The sequence below is a fragment of the Haemaphysalis longicornis genome, unplaced genomic scaffold (genome assembly GCF_048455015.1).
Source record: "Haemaphysalis longicornis isolate Haplotype H1 unplaced genomic scaffold, Haemaphysalis longicornis Haplotype H1 scaffold_13, whole genome shotgun sequence".
NCBI lineage: Eukaryota > Metazoa > Arthropoda > Arachnida > Ixodida > Ixodidae > Haemaphysalis > Haemaphysalis longicornis.
This window is the reverse complement of record NW_027526233.1, coordinates 81,060,592-81,081,399: the sequence shown is the minus strand read 5'-3', so window position 1 is coordinate 81,081,399 and position 20,808 is coordinate 81,060,592.

Sequence of the window (20,808 nt, the reverse complement as noted above, 5' to 3'; positions counted from 1 at the left end):
GGCGGCCCCTCGCTGTGTCTTTAGTCGAACCGAATCTGACACAAATAAACGAGGCTGTAAATGATTATTCACGCTGCTATCGACCGTCTAAGGTGCAATTCTATGATCAGTGGGCACGTGAGCACCATGAGCGGAGAAAGCGTAAAACGAAAATTTCGTGTAAGTAATCCTTTAATGATCAACAGGCGGTCCAAATTTTGTTTGGGCCCTCCACTACAGCGCGCCTCATAATCTGTGCAGTTTGGGCACGGTTCATGCCATAATCATAATTTTTTGACATCTAGCACTGCTTCCTGGGGTAAAGATCAAACGCCGTTAAAGCAACAAGCACATGAACAGAGTACCAGAACAAGCAATTTTCTTTTCTATGCAAGAACATAAATTTGCTCGTTGAGCAAGAATACGCGTGTGTGCGCGCGTGTGCGTGTGTATGCTTGTATGTGTGTGCGCTTCTGTGGGTGTTTGTGTGTGTGTATGCCTGTGTGGTTGCGTGCGTATTTCTGCGTGTATGTGTGTGTGTGTGTTTGTGTGCGTGCGTGTGTATGCTTGTATGTGTGTGCGCTTCTGTGGGTGTTTGTGTGTGTATGCCTGTGTGGGTGCGTGCGTATATCTGCGTGTATGTGTGTGTGTGTTTGTGTGCGTGCGTGTGTGTGTGTGTATGTGTGTTAGTGTGTGCGTGCGTGTGTGTGTATGTGTGTGTGTGTGCGTGTGTATGCTTGTATGTGTGTGCGCTTCTGTGGGTGTTTGTGTGTGTGTATGCCTGTGTGGGTGCGTGCGTATTTCTGCGTGTATGTGTGTGTTTGTGTACGTGTGTGTGTGTGCGTGCGTGCGTGCGTGTGTGTGTGTGTGTGTGTGTGTGTGTGTGTGTGTGTGTGTGTGTGTGTGTGTGTGTGTGTGTGTGTGTGTGTGTGTGTGTCTGTGTCTGTGTGTGCGTGGTGTGGGTCAGTGTTGCGGAGCTACCGCTCTGGAATTGGAATTACTTCAGATTAATTACAATTGCGGAGCTACCGCTCTGGAATTGGAATTACTTCAGATTAATTACAATTTTTAGCGACTCCAGATTGGAATAAAATCGAAGGCCGACAATGCCTGCAGGAACGAAATGGGAATAAATTAAGCCGCTTTTGCCCGGAATGGAATGTGAATGAACGGGCTCAGTTTTTAAACTAGCTGTGTCGACCAAAAGGGGCCATGCAGAAATATACAAGTTTTATTCCCGAGATTTCGTGTTTTATAATGCCCCGAGCACTTGTCCGGCTGCACGGATGGCGTATTCAGTGAGAAATTAGTCAATCTACATTAAAATTGTAATCCTCCTTCCAAAGTTTTCGTTTTCGTGATGTCTTCCATGAAGTCAAAAGGGCGGGTGTTCAAGCAAACTTTTAGTACGTCATTAGGCCTTGTTTATCATCAGTCCTCCCAGATGGCGCTACCATAGTCAGTCACGCACACTTGTCAGCCGTTACTTCGTTTTTACCGTATTTGCACAGGGCTTGTTTTTACGGTAGAAAGTAATAGTTTCGTGAAACATGAGGAGTGCTAGACAACCAGGGTCACGTAAAAGAACGTCGCTTACGCCCATCGGCCAGTGTCGTGTACAACTCCAAACCGGCAGACTGCTGTGCAGCTAAAGAAGCATTTTCCGTCCAGTACCAATAGCACTGTGCATCGGTACTTCTTTGTTGACGTGCATTTTCGCGACTTCAATTGTTTACCCCACCATTCCGATTGCTGTAAAATGAATATGCATTACATATGCGGGGGAGGAAAATTACCTCGTTATTTATTTTTTATTTTTTAATTATTTGGTTCTTCTCTCTTTTTTTCCCATGTTCGTACCGCGTGACTGTGTGTTCTTATTATCCTTTTTATAATTTATTTTCCTGCTCTCTCTTCATTCTTTTGCTACCCACCAACCATGATCCATTTGTTCAAACTCTCCCTCCTCTTACCTTGCCCTCGCCCTTGCTACATTTTCTGTATATATATCTCTGAAACGAACTTACTTTGTAATCTGAAGAAAGGGAGTCCTCTCCCTGAAACGTCAGTAATCTTTTATTTTTATGTTTAATGCCCTTCTCGTGTGTCTCTGTCTCTACTAACCTTATATTTTCGCGCTCTGTGTAAGTTTTTGATTACACATATATATATACATATATATATATATATATATATATATATATATATATATATATATATATATATATATATATATATCGAATTAGATAAGGAAATGAGGGGCTCGTTGAAAATACACAGAAATAAGATATGGCTGTCAAGAAAACCTCGGAAAGCAAAGGGGAGGATGTGGTAGGTCATTGAAACAGATAAAGAATTTGGAAAGAAAGAAAGAAAGGAAGGGAAGAAAAAATTTCCGTCAGGTGGGATCCGAACCCACGACCTCCAGAATACCAGTCTGGTCCGATAACCACTACGCTACCGGCGGGGCGATTTTCCCCTCCACTTTCTGGGGTATTTATGTTCAGGTATTTTTGTTTCCTCTGCTTGAGGGTGGTAGCCAGCGCCACTCGGACTACTTGGGGTGAAGAGGACCTTCTTTTTAACCCCCGGGCCATAACTCGAGCGTCTACGACATGTCGAGAGTGGTCGACCAGCGTTGAACCCTCTTAAGCTTCATGTGGCACCAAGAGAACAAGAACAGAGGCCCTCACTATGCATGTAGCGAATCAGTTTAGGAAATGAGGGGCTCGTTGAAAATACACAGAAATAAGAGTTGGCAGTCAAGAAAACCTCGGAAAGCAAAGGGGAGGATGTGGTAGGTCATTGAAACGGATAAAGAATTTGGAAAGAAAGAAAGGAAGTAGAGAGAAAATGCCCGCCAGCTGGGATCCGAACCCACGCAGGTGGGATCCGAACCCACGACCTCCAGAATACCGGTCTGGTATCAGAGCAGACCGGTATTCTAGAGGTCGTGGGTTCGAATCCCAACTGGCGGGCATTTTTTCTCTACTTTTTTTCATTCTTTATCTGTTTCAATGACCTACCACATCCCACATCCTCCCCTTTGCATTCCGAGGTTTTCTTGACAGCCAACTCGTATTTCTATATATATATGTAACGCAGCAGACATGGCGTCCGTCGAAGCAACACCTTTATTAACAACTTCTTCTTCCTCGTCCACCACTATCGCACCGCACCTTCTCTCGGTGGCTAATCTCCCATTCCGGCCTCCGGCCAACTTCCCTGTACCATCCATCTGCGGGACGGTATACACACACACACACACACACACACACACACACACACACACACACACACATATATATATATACATATATATATATATATATATATATATATATATATATATATATATATATATATATATATATATATATATATATATGTATATATACCTTCACAGCTCTTAGCCTTCCAGCCCTGACGTTCGTTTGACATAAAAATATGCAATTTCAACTCGCACCAAATTTGGAAGGTTGACTTGCTGCCTGGCATTTTCAACTTTAAAATAAACCCCAAATGAACGAGGAGGCCATTCCAGCTTCTCTTCGTTTTTGAAACAGCCATGCACTTATGCAGTCACTGCTGGTGTTGCTTGTGGGCACGGCGACGTTTTCCCGATGAAGTCATCTGAACCTGTTATTTTGTTCTTCCAGGCTTTTCTGTGCATTGTTCCGACGGCAGTGCAATGTTCAAGCACAGGCCTTGTTATCGGATACTACCCTGATGCCACATTGATCGAATCTACAGGGGACACCGCCTCCTACGAAGGACTGACGCTTGCGCACGGGACGCTGACTGCACGGACAACCCGCAGCTTGGACTACATCAGACCAGTGATCGGCAAGAAATCCTGTGGGCACGGTGAATCTTCCCCGATGAAGTCAACTGAACCAGTTATTCTGTTATTCCAGGCCAGTAAATTTGTGAAATGTTACAGAAGCGACGACAGATTTATTATTGTTGTGCCGTGCCCCAAAGTGGTTGCCGCAATTTCTACGCATTGTCTTTCAATATTGTTGCAATTAACTGAAGATATAGAGCTTAATCCTGGACCTCATGGTGTGCATGAGATGCTTGAAGAACTCTTGAAAGGACAGAAAACCATAGCTGGAGACATACAACTAATTAAAACAACGCAAGGGGAGTTCTCAGCTAAACTCGGCGCCAGTAACCGCAAAATTTCGGAGATTGAAATTGTACTTAAAACAGTCCAGATAAATGAGGCCAAGATTGGGCAGCCAAAAAAGACATAGACAACATGAGAACTGTTATCGAGTGTCAGCAGGACAAGATAGTTGATTTTGAACACCGGAGCCATCAGAACAATCTTTTACTTTTTCGAATTCAGGAGAGCACGGACGAAGTTAACGAAAACTCAAAGAAACAACGGGCCCATCTCCCCGCGAGGGGGACTCGAGTAAATGCGTCGCATAGGGGGTGGGTGTATTGCGTTAACGTTTAGTGTGGGGGGGGGTTGGTGCTATCACGTGTACACCACGCAGCTATCACGCCGCTAGCACGCCGCTGAGTCGCCAACGCACGCCGCTGACGACGTAGTTTGAATGAGTCAAGGATATAAGGCGCGTTCGTAGCCTTTGATTCTATGTCGGTTTTGTGGCGCAGTGGGAAGAGCACCATGTACCTCGCGTTCCGCCCACAGGTAGTGAATGCGTTGTATCAGCAGCTTCTTGACGTAGTTTGAATGAGTCAAGGATATAAGGCGTGTTCGTAGCCTTTGATTCTGTGTCGCTTTTGTGGCGCAGTGGGTCGAGCACCATGTACCTTGCGTTCAGCCCGCAGGGTCGTGGGATCGAAACCAGGCGCCGGTAACTGTTATTTCTTTTTATAGTGTAGGAGGAGGCTGGCTGCCTCGGACGCCGGCGCACGGGTGACATCGTCAGTTATACAAATTCTCTGCATTTAAAAGTCCTGACCGGTGTATTCGAAAAGCACCTCGGTACCTCAGTTGAAACTATTGAAAGAATACACAGGCTAGAGAAAAAACGTAATGGCAAAACGTGATCAATAATTATAAGGTTCCTTCCCTATATTGGAAAGGTTATGATTTTTAATAACTGTACTAAAGGGCAGTAATATTTCCATCGCGAACCATCTGTCACAGACAACGCTGCAAAAACAACGCAAATTTTGGGAAAGTGCAAAAAGAAAAGGGCAATGGGTCTGAAAGTAAAGCTAGTGCGTGACAAAATTACAAATGAAAAAGAAACATTCGCGTGGAATGGCGCAAAGGATTGTAGGGTAAAGTTAGACAAGTAAAGTTCGCAAGAAGGTGATTCCGATTGACGATGTAACAACGTAGCAGGGCACCTGGTATTAATGAACCTCACTGCGCGCACCCAAGTAAACAAAACTGTGGATCTAGAGCACCTTTTTTTTTAATACAACCCTGATATAGTAATCGTAACGGAAACCTAGTTGCTAGTAAAAGTTAAAGACTGCGAAATCGTTCCCCCCGCATATAACAAGATAAAGAAAGACCGCGATACACGGGGCGGTGGCATCACATTCATTTTTAAATAAAAACTATGGCTTGTACGAACGCCTAATAGTCCTGAATGGGAAAGTGCCTGGTGTAAAACAGAACTGAGAGGTATGTCTTGTGTTATCCAGGCAGTTTACCGTCCTCCGAAGGCTCCTCTTTCCTTTTAAAAAGCTATTTAAGATTTCTTGTACGTAAATACTTCTGATAAAACTGTGTTAATTATGGTAGTTGATTCCACTCTTCCATGGATACGATGGATACACTTGAAGTAAGCTCCGCACATTTTAAACAGTGAAATTTTGTTTGCCATAGCATGTATTTATGACCTTAGGCAGTGTGTTCAAGGTTCAACTATGGTAGCGCCTGCTTCAGAATCCACACTTGATCGGGTATTTTTAGATAGTCGGGTGTCCGAAGACGAAGTCTTATTTGAAGAAAGTGTTTCTTTTTATAAGGTGGTTTTGATTTCTCTAAAAAACTTCTTGTTAACCAATTTTGATAACAGACCAACTATAACTTGCAACAAAATTTCAGTGCTCACAATGGTAGTATTTTTTATTATTTAGATGTGTTACTGTACTCCTTTGAAGAAGCGTCTGCAGTTAATGTGTTATGGAACCAACTTGAACTGTTCTAAACCGTCGATTCCCTCAGTTGCTCGTGATCTATTAAAACGGATTAAGAAATACAATCACTGTGTTAATAGAGATATTATTCATATGTAACGTAAAATAAAACGCAAGAGGAAAAACAAGGCGAGCGATAGATCTGATTTTAGGAATCTTTCGCGTACGCTCAAGCATACATTGTCAGCAGCTAAGGAAAAATATTACTCCGAGACTCGGACTTGGTTTATGAATAACTGCCCACAGTGATTTTGGCGTCACCTTTTTCTGTCGTAAAGTAAAGGGCAATATATTTCAGTCGATGGACATATTACAACTGACGAATCTGAAATAACTCGCAGATTTAACGAATACTTCCACTCTGTGTTTACTCTTGGCGAAAAATCCGCCGTACATGCTTTTCAAACATCAAGCTCTTACGAACTATTTCACATGCCAAACATTGTCTTATCAGAACAAGGAATATTTTCGCTTTTATTGGACGTCGATGTAAGGAAGTCACCTGGACTATACTGTATCCCGAACAAAGTTTTGAAGCGGTATGCAAAGTGGGTGTCGAAGTACTTAGCGATAATTTTCAGCGCGCAATTAAATCAAAGCCAACTGTATGATGACTAGCTAACTGCAAGATTTACACTTGTATACAGAAGTGGGAGCAAATATGATATTGAAAACTACAGACCTATTTCCAATACCTGCACCTGTTGTAAAATATTAGAACATATACTATCCAGAAGTCTCTTTACCTACCTCGAAAGTTCTAAGTTAATTTTTCTAAACCAGCACGGCTTCAGACACAAACTGTCAACAGTAACGCAGCTATTCCAGACAATTCATGACTTCGCTAGCTCATAAAACGATTCAGGTCAAATAGACACAGTTTGTTGGGATTTATCGAAGGCATTTGATCTCGTACCGCCCGCTAAACTTGTAATTCAACTTACTCACTTTGGAGTAAATAAGAAACTCGTTAACTAGATTAAATCATATCTCGCGAACACATCGCAATATGTCGAGGTTAAGGAAGTGAAATAAACACATTTAGAGGTCAAACCCTGGATACCACAGGGGAGTGTCCTTGGCCCTGTTTTATTTTTGTGCAATATCAATGATCTCTCATATAGTATTGACAAAAAGCTCAAAGTTCGGCGTTTGCGGACGATTGCTTAATTTATTCTAAAATATCCAGTCACAGTGAACAAGTAACTTTGAATTCTCCATTGCAAACAATCCATGAATGGTGCACGAAATGGGACATGAAAGTAATTATGACAAAACAGTATTCGCCAGAATAACAAACAAAACTAAAAATATCCTCTCCTTCAGGAACGAGCTCGTTGGAAAGGATTTAAAACGTGTAACACACTTCAGCTACCTGGGGGTCACAATTTCTGAAGATGCAAACGCACAGAAATAGATTATATTGTGCAGCTGAACAGAAATTGTGGTTCCTGAGAAGGAACCTCAAATTAGATACTACAAAAGCCACATCGACTGCCTACACAACCAGTGTCCGTCCAGTATTAGAATACCCCTTTATTGTGTGGGGCCCTTCGAAGAAATACCAAAGAGAAAAAATTGAAAAAATTCAATGGGGGGGGGGTGGGGGGCTAAAGGTTTATTCTATCCAACTACAGGCCACCAGATTCGGTTACTGTCATGCTAAATAAGCTAAACATGACACCTGTGTGCAACGCGGTGCCGAGTAGCAAGATTAAAGTTTCTTTACCTAATGCACCGTAACTACTTTAACACAGAACAATATTTCAAACCTCGGCGGTCTTGTACAGTTAGAAGTAGTCACCCTAACCAGTTAATGCTTATAATGACTCGTTTAAATACATTTAAGCACTCTTTTCTTCCCAAAACAATTGAGGACTGGACCAATTTGCCGGCAGAAATTACCAAAATCAGACTCTTTAGCACACTTTGATGAAACATCCTTGTTACACTTCATAGCAGCCGATAGTGCTGTCTCTTCTTGATGATTTGGCCCTATAGAGAGGTCCGCACGCATACGGAAGCTATGTGTCGTACCCAGTTTGGCGGAATTGCGCTTGTGCAAGAGTTGCTTATTGTTTTTGTACACTTGCACTTTGTACCTTTCTATTTTGAACCTGCACACATATAGCTGTATACTATACTTGTGCCGCACACTGTATGGCACACATCCTGTGTTGCTCCCATGTTCTGAGGCAGCAGTTACTGCCTCCATGTTCTCTGTTGTACGTCCACCCTGGGCTGGCCCCTGGGCTAACTGCGTAAATAAATAAATAAATAAATAAATAAATAAATAAATAAATAAATAAATAAATAAATAAATAAATAAATAAATAAAAAAATAATAAATATATAAATAAATAAATACATAAATAAATAAAATATTATATAAATATATAAATAAACAAATCAATAAATAAGCAAAAAAAACAAGGAAATGAATAACTACCATTGCAGCCGAAAACGCTGTTTTCTGAAGATATTTGATTTTCACTGCCACTATACACCTCATCATGCCATACACACGGCAGAAGCAATCTTTAGGGTTGGTTGCGAACTTTGTTGGTCCTTTTGTCTGAAAAAGCCTTATGTTCTATCAGGAGAACCACAAGAACTAGCAAAATGAATTTACAAACGTAATGTTTTCGGTGTCAAAATAAGTGCAGCTCCGGTGCCGATGTCAGTGAGGCAGGGCTTATGGAGAACAATGGGGGAGGGCAGCAATAACTCTAGCCCCTTCGTAAAAGCTAAGAAAGGGCTCTGACGCTCTTTGATTTGGGCAAAATTGCACAATCATGGCACAGAACCAGAAAGTGGTTGGAGGTGTTCAAAGCCTGTCGAATGAGTCATTCGGGGAGAGGCGCACCTCGTCTGTCATCGCTAATCATAAATAATATTAGTGCATTTGTCTTCATTTTTATTCTAATGATGTGTGTAAAACAAGAGGAGAGACCAAGGGCCGCGACGTCCGGGTGATTTTGTGATGGTTCTATTTACAATATGGCGATGAGAGGAAGACAGAGCAGCTCGAGCGAGAGCTGCTCCCGCATGATACGGCCACAGATAATGATTATCTAATCGGTGCAGCGAAGATGATGATTTTTAAAGTTTTAACATCATCCTCGCCCACAAAAAAACCGTGCTCAGTCCGCGTCCAGTAGGTGCCTTCAATGAGTTCTCGTCAGATACTCTGAGGCAATCCGAAGGGAAACCTGCAGCAAGGGCCGTCTGCTGACCACATGCCGATAGTTTCGGTGCATACTACGCAGCCAGGCGAAAATTCGAAGTTGGTCTTCGACGCCTCTGTACTCGAATATATACACAACCATTTTATCTAAATCTCGGCCTGAAAACAGCTTCTTAGCTCCTTCGTGTTTCTTTCTGTACATTCGCACTTTCCTAGTTGGGCTGTCACTGTGAGATTGATTCCGTTTCTTAAAAGGGGGTTTATCGCAAACTCTTCGGCGCTGTTGTACGATGCGCGTGACGTCAATTCTCTTGGGATGTGTCTCAAAAAGGTCAGTATTTGGCTCTTCACCCTCGTCTATCGATTGTATTTTAGTTGACAACACTTGCGCCTCATCTTCCCCTCTGAGCTTTTTAAGTGGTATATCCGTGATCTCAGTTTCGGAACACTTCCGATCCGCATCTTGTGGTGACGTCAAGGTAGTCGAGGAGATGCCTGACTTGCTCATTGTAATGTCGGCGCTCTCTTCGAAGGCACAGAACATCAAGGCGTCTTCTGTCTGAAGATCACGCGCAGCCACCGAAGTTATCGCATTGTCACGCTCTGCTTGCGGTAGGAACTTGGCCGCATGCAACATTTCTATCGCAGAGGCTTCATGGATATTCTTCACGTGAAGCGGGTCATATAATTCTTCTGTCAGTGTATAAAACTCATTGAAATTTGTAGGGGAATTTATTATCTCGTCGATCTAGCTCGGTTTTGTGGTGTCGTACCTTTTGTATTTCAATTCTTAGTAGATACGGATCATAGCATGGGTGATTTAACTTGATATTCTACTTTGGTGGCATATTCCGAATTTAGAAGTCTGTGTCAATAAACGGTTAGATATCTTCATTCATCAATCTGAATATTAATTCTGTCCTTCGCAAATGGCGAATAAATTCCTTCAACAGATCTCATAGCTCCCTTGCCATTACGGTCGACCCCAAAGTTGTTTTTGCGTCTCTGTGTAGTACTCGAGCAAATATCCTCTCTGTTTCCATTTTTACCTTCAGTTTCTGAACGTGCATCATAGACATATCGAAACTCATATCGTGTTGCAGAAGAAGCACGTCTTTCGTTCCGCGATTCGCTGCGGCACTCCCTCTCACCGTTTTTTTTTTTTTTTTTTGGAATCGCTGCCCAGCGAGGGAAATAGTCGGAGGTGAGGATTCGTCGTTGCTTCGTCTGCCAGCCACCTCGGTCGGGTTTCGGTAGCACCACTGTCGTTCGGTTCAGCAAACAGTGCGTCGTTGGCATCGAGGGGTCCTCCTTCTAATAGGCAAAATTTCCGATAACTCGGAATCCTAGAGGGCCTTCTTACCTGGTTCGGCACCAAAATGTGAAATAAGAGGAGAGACCAAGGGCCGCGACGCCCGGGTGATTCGGTGGTGGTTCTATTTACAATATGGCAAAGAGAAGAAGACGAAGCAGCTCGAGCGAGAGCTGCTCCCACTTTATACGGGCACCGATAATGATAATCTCATCAGTGCAGTGATGATGATGATCTCTTAAGTCTTAACAACGTGTACTTGCAAGGTACTATCATTAGCACACTGCTGTAATGTACGAGTGAGCAAATGATTCCCTCCCCATCGTCTATCCACGATGTCTATTTTCAACCAGGCGTGAATTCTCTCGCACGCAGGTTAAGAGTGCAACAAAAAAGGTGCATTTTACTTCGGTGACCGAAGAATTTGAAACTATGCTTTAAATTATTTTGATAAAAGGTTGTTACAAAAAATTGTGTTTCGAAAAACTACTAATTTGGAAAGACCAGGCTGACCCCTGGCAAAATTGAAACAGAAGTTGCGCAATAGGCTTATATACCCACAGCCAAATTTAGACGTCTAATTGGAATGACAATGTTCGTACTAGTAAAGATTGTTTAACCAGAAAAAAATATTACGCAAATATGGGGTAGAAAATCAATACATAAGTGATATTTGCCGTTTTCTTTTATTTAAAAAAATCATGGATGCTTGATTTTTGCGATAGAACATTGAACACTACATCCACCTCAGAAAAAAATTCCCGCTGTCGCCTTCTGTTGCCCGCGCAAATAAAGCTCGTGCCGTCATTTTACCTAAAAAAAAGCGGTACCTGTAACGAAGGCCTCCACTACATATGTTCCAGGTGCCGCTTGGAACACACGGGGAGTAGAGCAACGGTGTTCTATAAATGTTGGGGAATAGGCTGCCTCAAGTGAAGCGCGCCTACGCCCTGCGGCAGCGCTGGCATTGAGGCACCCAGGGTGGAGCAATGGAATGGCGTAAATTTAAATTAACTTGAGCAAACCTCACGCGTGTTTATTTTGGGAGGAGCGAGACGGGAGACTAACAGCATAAGAGGGGAGCAATGAAGAATTGGGAGGCCTTTGCTTGGCAATGGCGCCAGACGATCATCGTCTTCCGTCGTTATTTGCGACGAAAGTAGCAGATATGCGGCCAATTCATTCTCCCCCTTATATTGCAGTTCCACCGATTCCTAATGTACTTAATTTTTTGGCGTCCTGAATTTATATCTTTGAGGAACCAAAATGTATTTTATGTAGTACTTATTTTTTCCGATAGAATGGTAGATTTTAGTACTATTCAGGTTGACGCTTATGTTGACCGCGATGACTTAGGCGATTAAGGTATTCGCCTTAAAAGTCTAGCTGACGTGTGAGAGGGTTCCGGGGCTAGCCCTGTAAGAGCACCTCAGCCTCGTTATAATCTCGGAACTTATCTCAACAAACACAATATTAACACTATATGCCCCCTCATTGCGTACTTTTTTCTTTCCATCCATGACATTTGTTGCGGGCTAGTTTCTGTTTCACTCGCCTTGAACAAAATTTTCTCAACTGTTGTTGTTGACAGCTTCAATCAAATACAAACCTCGCTGATTTATGTGTAATATTGCTGCAGCGTAAAGTTTTCTTTTAACTCAAGAAAATATAATGTATTCTTTTGAGTTAAAGGCAAGTGCACAAAGAAAGCTTTAATGTATTGCTGTGAACCGTTGGTAATATTTTGCAAAAATATGAAACAGTCTATATTGAGCATTTTATCACAAACTTCCACTTTTTGTGAGTTGAACAATAAAGTATAAACTCTACTTAGGCAGCCTAGCTCCGAATTGCTCAGGTAAACGATTTGTTCTAGTGAAGTAGTGTTGCATAATTGTTGCGTGTGTTAGTAAGGGTCTGGTACCTAAGCACGTAACTGGATGCAAGTAACGGACACGTTGGGCGTCCTAAATGTTTCTGTGCACTACGATAAACGCGAAAGTGAGCCTTATGTTTGCCAGGTACGAGCCGCGCCCTTTCTCCTTTTCCAGTTTCCGCCCAGCCCACGCTATATAAGGTACTGCAGAATAAACCAGCGTGCATTGCATTCCAAAATGCTGCCTTGTCTATAACTCATTCGTCGCGAGACGATACATGGTGTCAGAAGTGGGATTCGAACCCACGCCCACATTCATAAAATTAATCAAGTTCCCAAAGCTGCAGAACTGCGCTTGCTGCTTCAGGTAACGAAAGAAGTGCACCAATGTTTTTTTCCCTCCGACTGTGTTCTTTTCCTGAAGATGAAGCTGTCGTGCACTTAATTTCTCCAAGCATCCCAGCCTTGGTCAAACTTCTTCACGACGGTTGCGTAGTTGTGGTTGTTCTTACGTTCTAGGAATGCGAAGTTGTTGATTTCGATCGCCTCCTCTCCAGCGAGGGTCAGCAGCACCGCCGTTCTAGCAGCATCCGAATAGGGCTTGTGCGGCGGCACCACCGTAAGGTATTGTTCCACTTTTAAATGCAGAGCATTTCTTAGCCTCGCCTGTTCCTGCGTCGGACGGTGTCAACAGTTTCGCGTCCGCAGCAGGTGCGCCTCTCCTTCCCTCCTCTCTCTCAACAGCAGCTGGCGCGCGCATGCCTCGTAGTCAGCCCGTTCGCTCCGTCGCGGTCTCGGCCTAACAGGTGCGTGATAGCAGCGCGGTGGGTCGTGGAAGGGCGCGCGCTGCTTGCGCATGCGCGCTCTTCCCCCGTACTGCCCTCCCTCTACTGCGCGCGCTGCAAATATAGCGGCTAGCGGTCGCTCGTGTTTCAGTGACTGCGTTGCTCCTTCCTTCCTTGGTTGACGCTCGTGCCCACGTTTACTCGTGTCTGCTACTCCAGCATCACGGAAGAAGCGATGGAAGCAACACTCCCTTCAATCAGTACTGAGGCCCCAGTGCTCTGCATTTACTCGTGTTCCCCTCGCGGGAAGGCGCGAAAATTTTTTTGCTTAAAAATTGGCCAGTTCTTCCTTGTGTCGCCGGTCGTGCGCAGTAGGTCTCATGGCTTCAAAAGTTACATTTTGTCCGGTGGCCGCTTGTGACAGCATGCATCGATGCGTTAAGACAGACGCGAATGCGCGCCTTATATTTCGTAGGCACGAGCCGTGCCCTTCCGGCTTTTCCACTTTCCCAGAACCCACGCTATATACGTTACTGCTGAATAATCGTACATGCATTGCATTCCAGAATGCTGCCTTGTCTATACGCCTCGAGCGCGGCCTGTAGGGGCGCCACTGAAATCCCCCTAGCGGCCCGTTTCGAAAGCAGGCGCGGGAGTCCCCGGCCCGCTCCCCCCTGTCGCCGTTGCTTTTGGGGCTCGTTCAAGACAGCGATTTACCGTTTGTCCGCGTTCTAAATACCGAATAACGTGGAGCAGGCACTCTGTTTGCAAGCGTGGTGTGTTCACGGGAGTATAAACGTTTATGACGCGATCTTAGTGAGATGTATATGAGCGCCGGGCGTGTGTCACAGGCCGGCGTCCCGAAGCCAGCATTTGCATGCAGCTGATTGCAATTCCGCTGCCCTGAAATTTAGTGGCAGTGTCTCCGTAAGCAGTGTTTCCTCCGATGGTCATGTAGCGGCCATACACACTATGATGTAAATCGGCTTTGTGCACTTAGGAAATCCAGCGGAGCACTCATACGTGACAGCAAGCAAGTTACGCCTGCCAATATCACAAATCAGATATTCATAAGTACCATGAACAAGCCAATGCGGCATAAATTTCACAAACATTGTACCAAAGAAGTGCAATGGATAATGCAAAATTACACTCCTGAGTCAGCACACGACGACAAATTTAATGCTGTGTCGTCTTGTCCCGAGGTGAGCTCTCGCAAAGATTCATCTGTTACATTTATCCTCCGCAGAAGCGCGAAGATGGGCTTATAGAGTAATCCGCGTCCGTGACCAAACTCTTCTTCGAAACATCGTCATATGACACAGGGAGACTGCAGAATCTAGCATAAACCGAGACTCTTATCAGATACGACACTCTTCCAACGAGTCCGTGTGTACGAGATTTCGGCGCACGTTAAGTATCTGCAGGTGGTCAAAATTAATCCGGAGCCCTCCACTACGGCGTGCCTCATCGCCTCCGTTCCGTCGGCGCGTTAAACCCTGCAATCAATAACTCAAGTCTTCCAACGACACCTCGTATCGCTTGTGAACTGCCTACCCTGTATTCTTCAAAAAATTCGTCCGCCGAGTGATCAGCCGTTCGTTGAAGGCGAAAAACAAACGAAAAGTGAACACGCAGCTTGTGTGTGTGATTACTAAAACGTTCATTCGTTGATTTCGCTCCGCATTTGTAAACAACGATAGTTGAGCGTCCTCCTCCTCCCCCCCCCCCCCCCATGTCTAGCGAAATAGTGCATTTCGCATCTAGTTGGTCTGATGAATACTACCTTGCTCAAACAAACGTCTTTAGCATTTCAGAGGCTCGTTTTTTTTTTTTTTTCATTCCCGTACGACTATTCTATTTATTCCTGGCTTGCAGACCATTCATTTTCCCGTGGTTTTATTAACTTATACCTTGGTGCTTGCTATAAAGCTTGATTGGGCACATATTTGGCAACGCACGGCCTTCGAGTGTACTTAACATTTTCGCGTGGCTTATACTGCCATAAAATGCACAAGTTTTTGTCAGCTATTGGGTTATCACATCCCCGAAAAATATTTTTCTACGACGAACATATTCGAAGCAAAGTCGCAGTTGTTGTCTGCGCTGCAAAACGAATCAACCTCTTACAGTGCCAATATCAGGTCTAAACGAGGCGACATTAAATAGAATTCACTTGTGCTGACGTGTTCGAAGGTGACAGCGGTGATATGCTGCTGCCGTCGCCGACGCCCGCAAGAGCGGCCAAGAAGCGCGCAGAACCGCCTCCCCGGGCAGCTCTTCTTGGCGTTAGAGCGTTCTACCAAGACGCAGCTGTTTTTTTTAAGTGCCCTAACGTGCAGTTTGCTTACAGACGTCACCATAACAAGTTGTTTAGTGCGCGGAAAGGCAAAGAGAAGCGAAAGAGAACCAAAACACTGCATGACCACCTATCAGCCACGCAGCGCTAATCCCGCAAACGCCGCGGAGAAGCGGCGGCAGGCGGCGCAGCGATCGTGAATCTCGAGGCGTATAACTCGTTGGCCGGGAGATGATACAATGCGCACAAGATCGTTGCTCTGAATTGCCCACTAAAGGTGTACACCACGGTTGGGTAGGTCGAGGTTTCACCTCATATTGAACCAACAAAGTCGTCAATAAAGCGAACGAGGCTCCGGGTGCCTTTCAGTCAAGGGCCGGGGCGGCTCCGCGGAGCCTTTGCTCGTCCCTCCTGCAGGCGAACATTCAATAAAGTCTTTTCTCTCTCTCTCTCTCCCAAGGGCGAGGTGTTTCCAAGTATGAGATTTATTTTGGCATGGCAGCGCTCTGCGTGGAATGCCTGTAAACAGCAGATCGAAAAAAAAAATGGGCCCATCTCCCCGCAAGGGGGACTCGAGTAAATGCGTCGCATAGGGGGTGGGTGTATTGCGTTAACGTTTAGTGTTTCGGGGGTTGGTGCTATCACGTGTACACCACGCAGCTATCACGCCGCTAGCACGCCGCTGAGTCGCCAACGCACGCCGCTGACGACGTAGTTTGAATGAGTCAAGGATATAAGGCGCGTTCGTAGCCTTTGATTCCGTGTCGGTTTTGTGGCGCAGTGGGAAGAGCACCATGTACCTCGCGTTCCGCACACAGGTAGTGAATGCGTTGTATCAGCAGCTTCTTGACGTAGTTTGAATGAGTCAAGGATATAAGGCGCGTTCGTAGCCTTTCATTCTTTGTCGGTTTTGTGGCGCAGTGGGTAGAGCACCATGTACCTTGAGTTCCGCCCGCAGGGTCGTGGGATCGAAACCAGGCGCCGGTAACTCTTATGTCTTTTTATAGTGAAGGGGGAGGCTGGCTGCTGCGGACACCGACGCACGGGTGACATCGTGAGTTATACAAATGCTCTGCATTTAAAATTGCTGCGTTTCTGCAAGTGTCGTAGAAGAACCATAATGATAACTACCTCTCCTTTCTCCCTCACCACAGCTCACGCTCTTCCCTTGCTGAATCGGCCATCCCACAGAGGCTTGAAGGATTCAAATTAGTTTTAACACGTCAGCACTCCTGGTGCAAAACCTGTTGAGCACTTTGTTATTGCCTTGCTTGGCGTTGGATGCCATGCTCCAAGCTTTATCGCTGGCACTTTTTACACACACAAAGATCTGAACGACTTCGTATCTGCCACGGAAGTGACGTCGCCAAAAAAACGGCAATTGACGAGGCGGCGCCTTGATTCGAGCCCACGACTTCATCGCCACAACGTGAGGTATGTGGCAGTCTCCCAACTGCGCTATGAATCTTTTTTTTCTTTATTGCAAAACTCAACAAAGGACTTCAAAATATCATACCCTCAGTGTAACGAACCAATCCCTCTACAACCATGTTGAATGACATTTGCATGCCAATGCGGTTTTATTTCAATCAATTTTTTTAATAAACTCATAACTTCATCGTCATAATACCTATTCCAAACTTCACGCACTCTACACACGCTTTCCACAAAGTAACCATGAACGCATCGAGCATGTTCATCGTTGCGCCGTACCGCTACCCTGCTTTGCCATATGGGGTGTAAGCCTAGAAGAAAAATCATGTCATACGGGATGACATCCGGTGGTACACCGAGATGACGGATGCCTGGAGCTGTCAACGGTAGATCTTTCTTAATGGTTCGCTGAAGAACATCCCAGAAGAAAAAATTCCCCCGCATTTCCCCGAGGGGGAGAATGTGAAAGTGCGAATGCACGGTTGTCGGCCCGCTTGCGGCGCTTGCGCTCGGCCCCCGCAGCACACCGCTGCCACCGCCTCGCCGCCTTCTCTTCCATCTCTTCCATCGGGTTTGTAGTATCACGTGTACACCACGCAGTTATCAAGCCGCTATAACGCCGCTGAGTCGCCAACGCACGCCGCTGACGACGTAGTTGGAATGCGTTAAAGATATAAGGCGCGTCACTAACACTGATATCAGCGTGGCGTCCGTGGCTTAGTCGGTAGAGCGTCGCGCTGCGGCCGCAAAGTCCTCGGATCGAAACCTGGCGCCGGATGCTGTTTCTTTTTTAAATATAGAGGAGCACTGCGGACGCCGACGCCGCCGCCGCCACCGGCGGTGGATGGTTTGGGGTCGCTTATAAAGTGCATTCGCACTTAAAAACTGCATCCCAGTACGAACACCCCTTACGTCCTTCACTACGAGTCATTCAGATGGTGATGCCGCCTAGGAGAGGCGAAGGGAAGTAGCGCATCATCACGCTAACGAGCGCCGACAGTTGGCGCCTCGGTGCCCGTGACTTCGTGTACGAGGGACGCGCGTGAATTCAGGCACCCTCCGCTGTCGCGTTGTTCGCATGACCGTTGTTTCAAGCTGCTATTTCTGTGCGTACCATTTTTGGTTTCTTGTCCCGGAATAATCCTGTTATTCTCTTTCTTGCGTGTCGGCGTCACTTCGTCTGGCGGGGTCAGGGTGGCGAACCCGTCGCACATAAAGAAGGTTCCTTTAACATTCAACTGCTCTTGTGAAGGCACCTTTCACTTTACTGTTCTACCGATTCCTATGAAAAAGAAATCAACCGTAATTTTTATACTTTAGCTAAGCTTTGTTTCTAACGCGATTCTCGTGTTTGCTATAGCAAAATTGCGTTAAGTTTTTTATACTCAAAAAGAAAAGCTTTTGTATTACAGAAGAATTTATGTACGTCCCCTGGATGAACGGCGCACTCATCCAGCCTTCATGCAAAATTGCATTTTCATGTTATTGCTCAGCGTTTACTTAACGAGACCCGCGCCTGTGACGGCGAAAGAAAGCTTCGCTACAAAAGTCTTCTCGAAACCTAGACGAGGCAAATCTAAACTGTTCACGAAAAACAACTCCCAAGTGAGTTGAGGGGGGAAACAGGTGGGCTTGGTGGAGGCGTATGCACGAGATTTCACGAAGAAAAGACAACGCAGCTGGTATTTCCACAACCGGAATTCTTGAGGAACATTAGATCTCATAAAAGGAGTTGTGGTTGTTTTTTCATCGCTTGAGGTTTTCGAAAAACCGGACCGCGCGTACAAAAAATGACTAAACTCAGAATTGTCGGCCTCTGGGTGCCACCATCTTCCCTTACATTAGCCGTGATGCTTTGGTTGTGAACCCGATTGGTGGGCATCAGCCGGCGACTGGTTTCTTTCCATATTAGATCCCTGTAACAATTTTGCTTCAAGACATTGTTGAATGGTTCAAAACGAAAAAAAAAAAACTTAAGTGCCTTTCAACTCCGTGATGAAGGAAGACCTGCAAAGCTGGACGCAGTCCAGGGAGTGCACGAATCAAATCATATTTCTTTGTAATTTTCCATTGAGCATACTCCCGAGCTAATTAGCTGAAGCGAACTTGGAAGCACTAGAGAATTTTTCTAGCGCACAAACATAGCGCTGCCTGTTTCCAGCCCTTGCGGTAGGCATCTTACTGTGTAACACACCGAACCACTTCGCTCGACCAAGAAGGACGCCAAATGGGCCGTTGGGCGTCCAAGTTTAAACCTCCCGCCAGCAAAATGGTCATGTCATCATTGAACACCTGAAGCATATAGCTACACGTGCGCACCCACCATCTTTCAACTTCCTACCCTTGCACGCACCAACCGGCAATCGGTGATGTGCACATGCCTAAATTTATTTATTTATTTATTTATTTATTTATTTATTTCAATACCTTCAAAGCCCAGAGGGCGTTACAGAAGGGAGTGGTCACTGGCATTATCACCAGAAAACAAAAACAAAAGTGAAACAAAACATTGGGGACAAGCATAAAAAAACAATAGTGGACAACAAAAATGCAAGGTAGTATACACAACAGAGTCAATAACATAAATGCAATTATAAGGAACAAAAGTATTTTTCGATGGCAATCTTAAATGAAGGTACATCGATTATACTAGCTATTGCAGGGGGCAGGTGATTCCATTCGTTAGCAGTTTTGGGAATAAAAGAGGCAAAAAATAAGTTAGTGTTGCAGTGGGGAATGTATACCTTATGGCGATGGTCAATACGGGATGATACATATGATGGCGCAGAAAGAAGTTCAGTTTTGAGGTATGCGTTTGAAAAATAAATTTTATGAAAGACTGACAAACGGGCAATTTTTCTGCGTAGGGCTAGGTTGGGAAGGTTTAAAGTTCGTTTCATAGCAGAAACACTAGATGTCCGAGCATAGTTGGAAAGGATGAAGCGTGCACTACGATTTTGAACCATTTCCAACAAGTTAATAAGATAATCATAATGAGGATCCCACACCGAACACGCGTACTCAAGTTTAGGCCGAATTAAAGTTTTGTATAACAGTAGTTTAAGCTGTGAAGGCGCCATAGAGAAATTTCTTCGTAAGTACCCAAGCATACGGTTCGCATTATTAATAACAAAATGTACATGAGGTTGCCAAGAAAGGTTGTTGGTAATATGAATTCCTAAATATTTGTATGAAGCAACAAGTTCTAGTTTAGAGCCCTGGATATAGTAGTCGTAAATATTGGAGGTGTCAAGCTTACGTGAAAATCTGATTGATTTGCATTTGTTAGTATTTAAACGCATTTTCCATGTGTTACACCATGCAGTAATGTTATGGAGGTCACTCTGAAGTATGGAAGTGTCAGAATCTGCAGTGATAGTTCTATAAATAACGCAATCATCTGCGAACAACCTAATGTTTGAAGTAACTACTGAAGACAAGTCATTAACATAAATCAAGAAAAGCAAAGGACCCAGCACGGAACCCTGTGGTACCCCTGATGTCACTAAAGAGAGTGGCGAATCAAATTCATTGGCAGATACAAACTGAGTTCTATTAGATAAAAAATTTTCAATCAAAGAAAGAATGTGTGGATCAACATTTAGTTTGCTTAACTTCATGCAAAGTAATTGATGATTAACTAAATCAAAAGCCTTTGAAAAATCAATAAAAACACTATCAATGCAATGTCCGTTATCAAGAGCAGTGGCAATGTCATGTACGAAACAAATAAGTTGAGTCTCACAAGAAAATGTTTTACGGAATCCATGTTGCTTAGGGGTAAAAAATGAGTTATCTTCC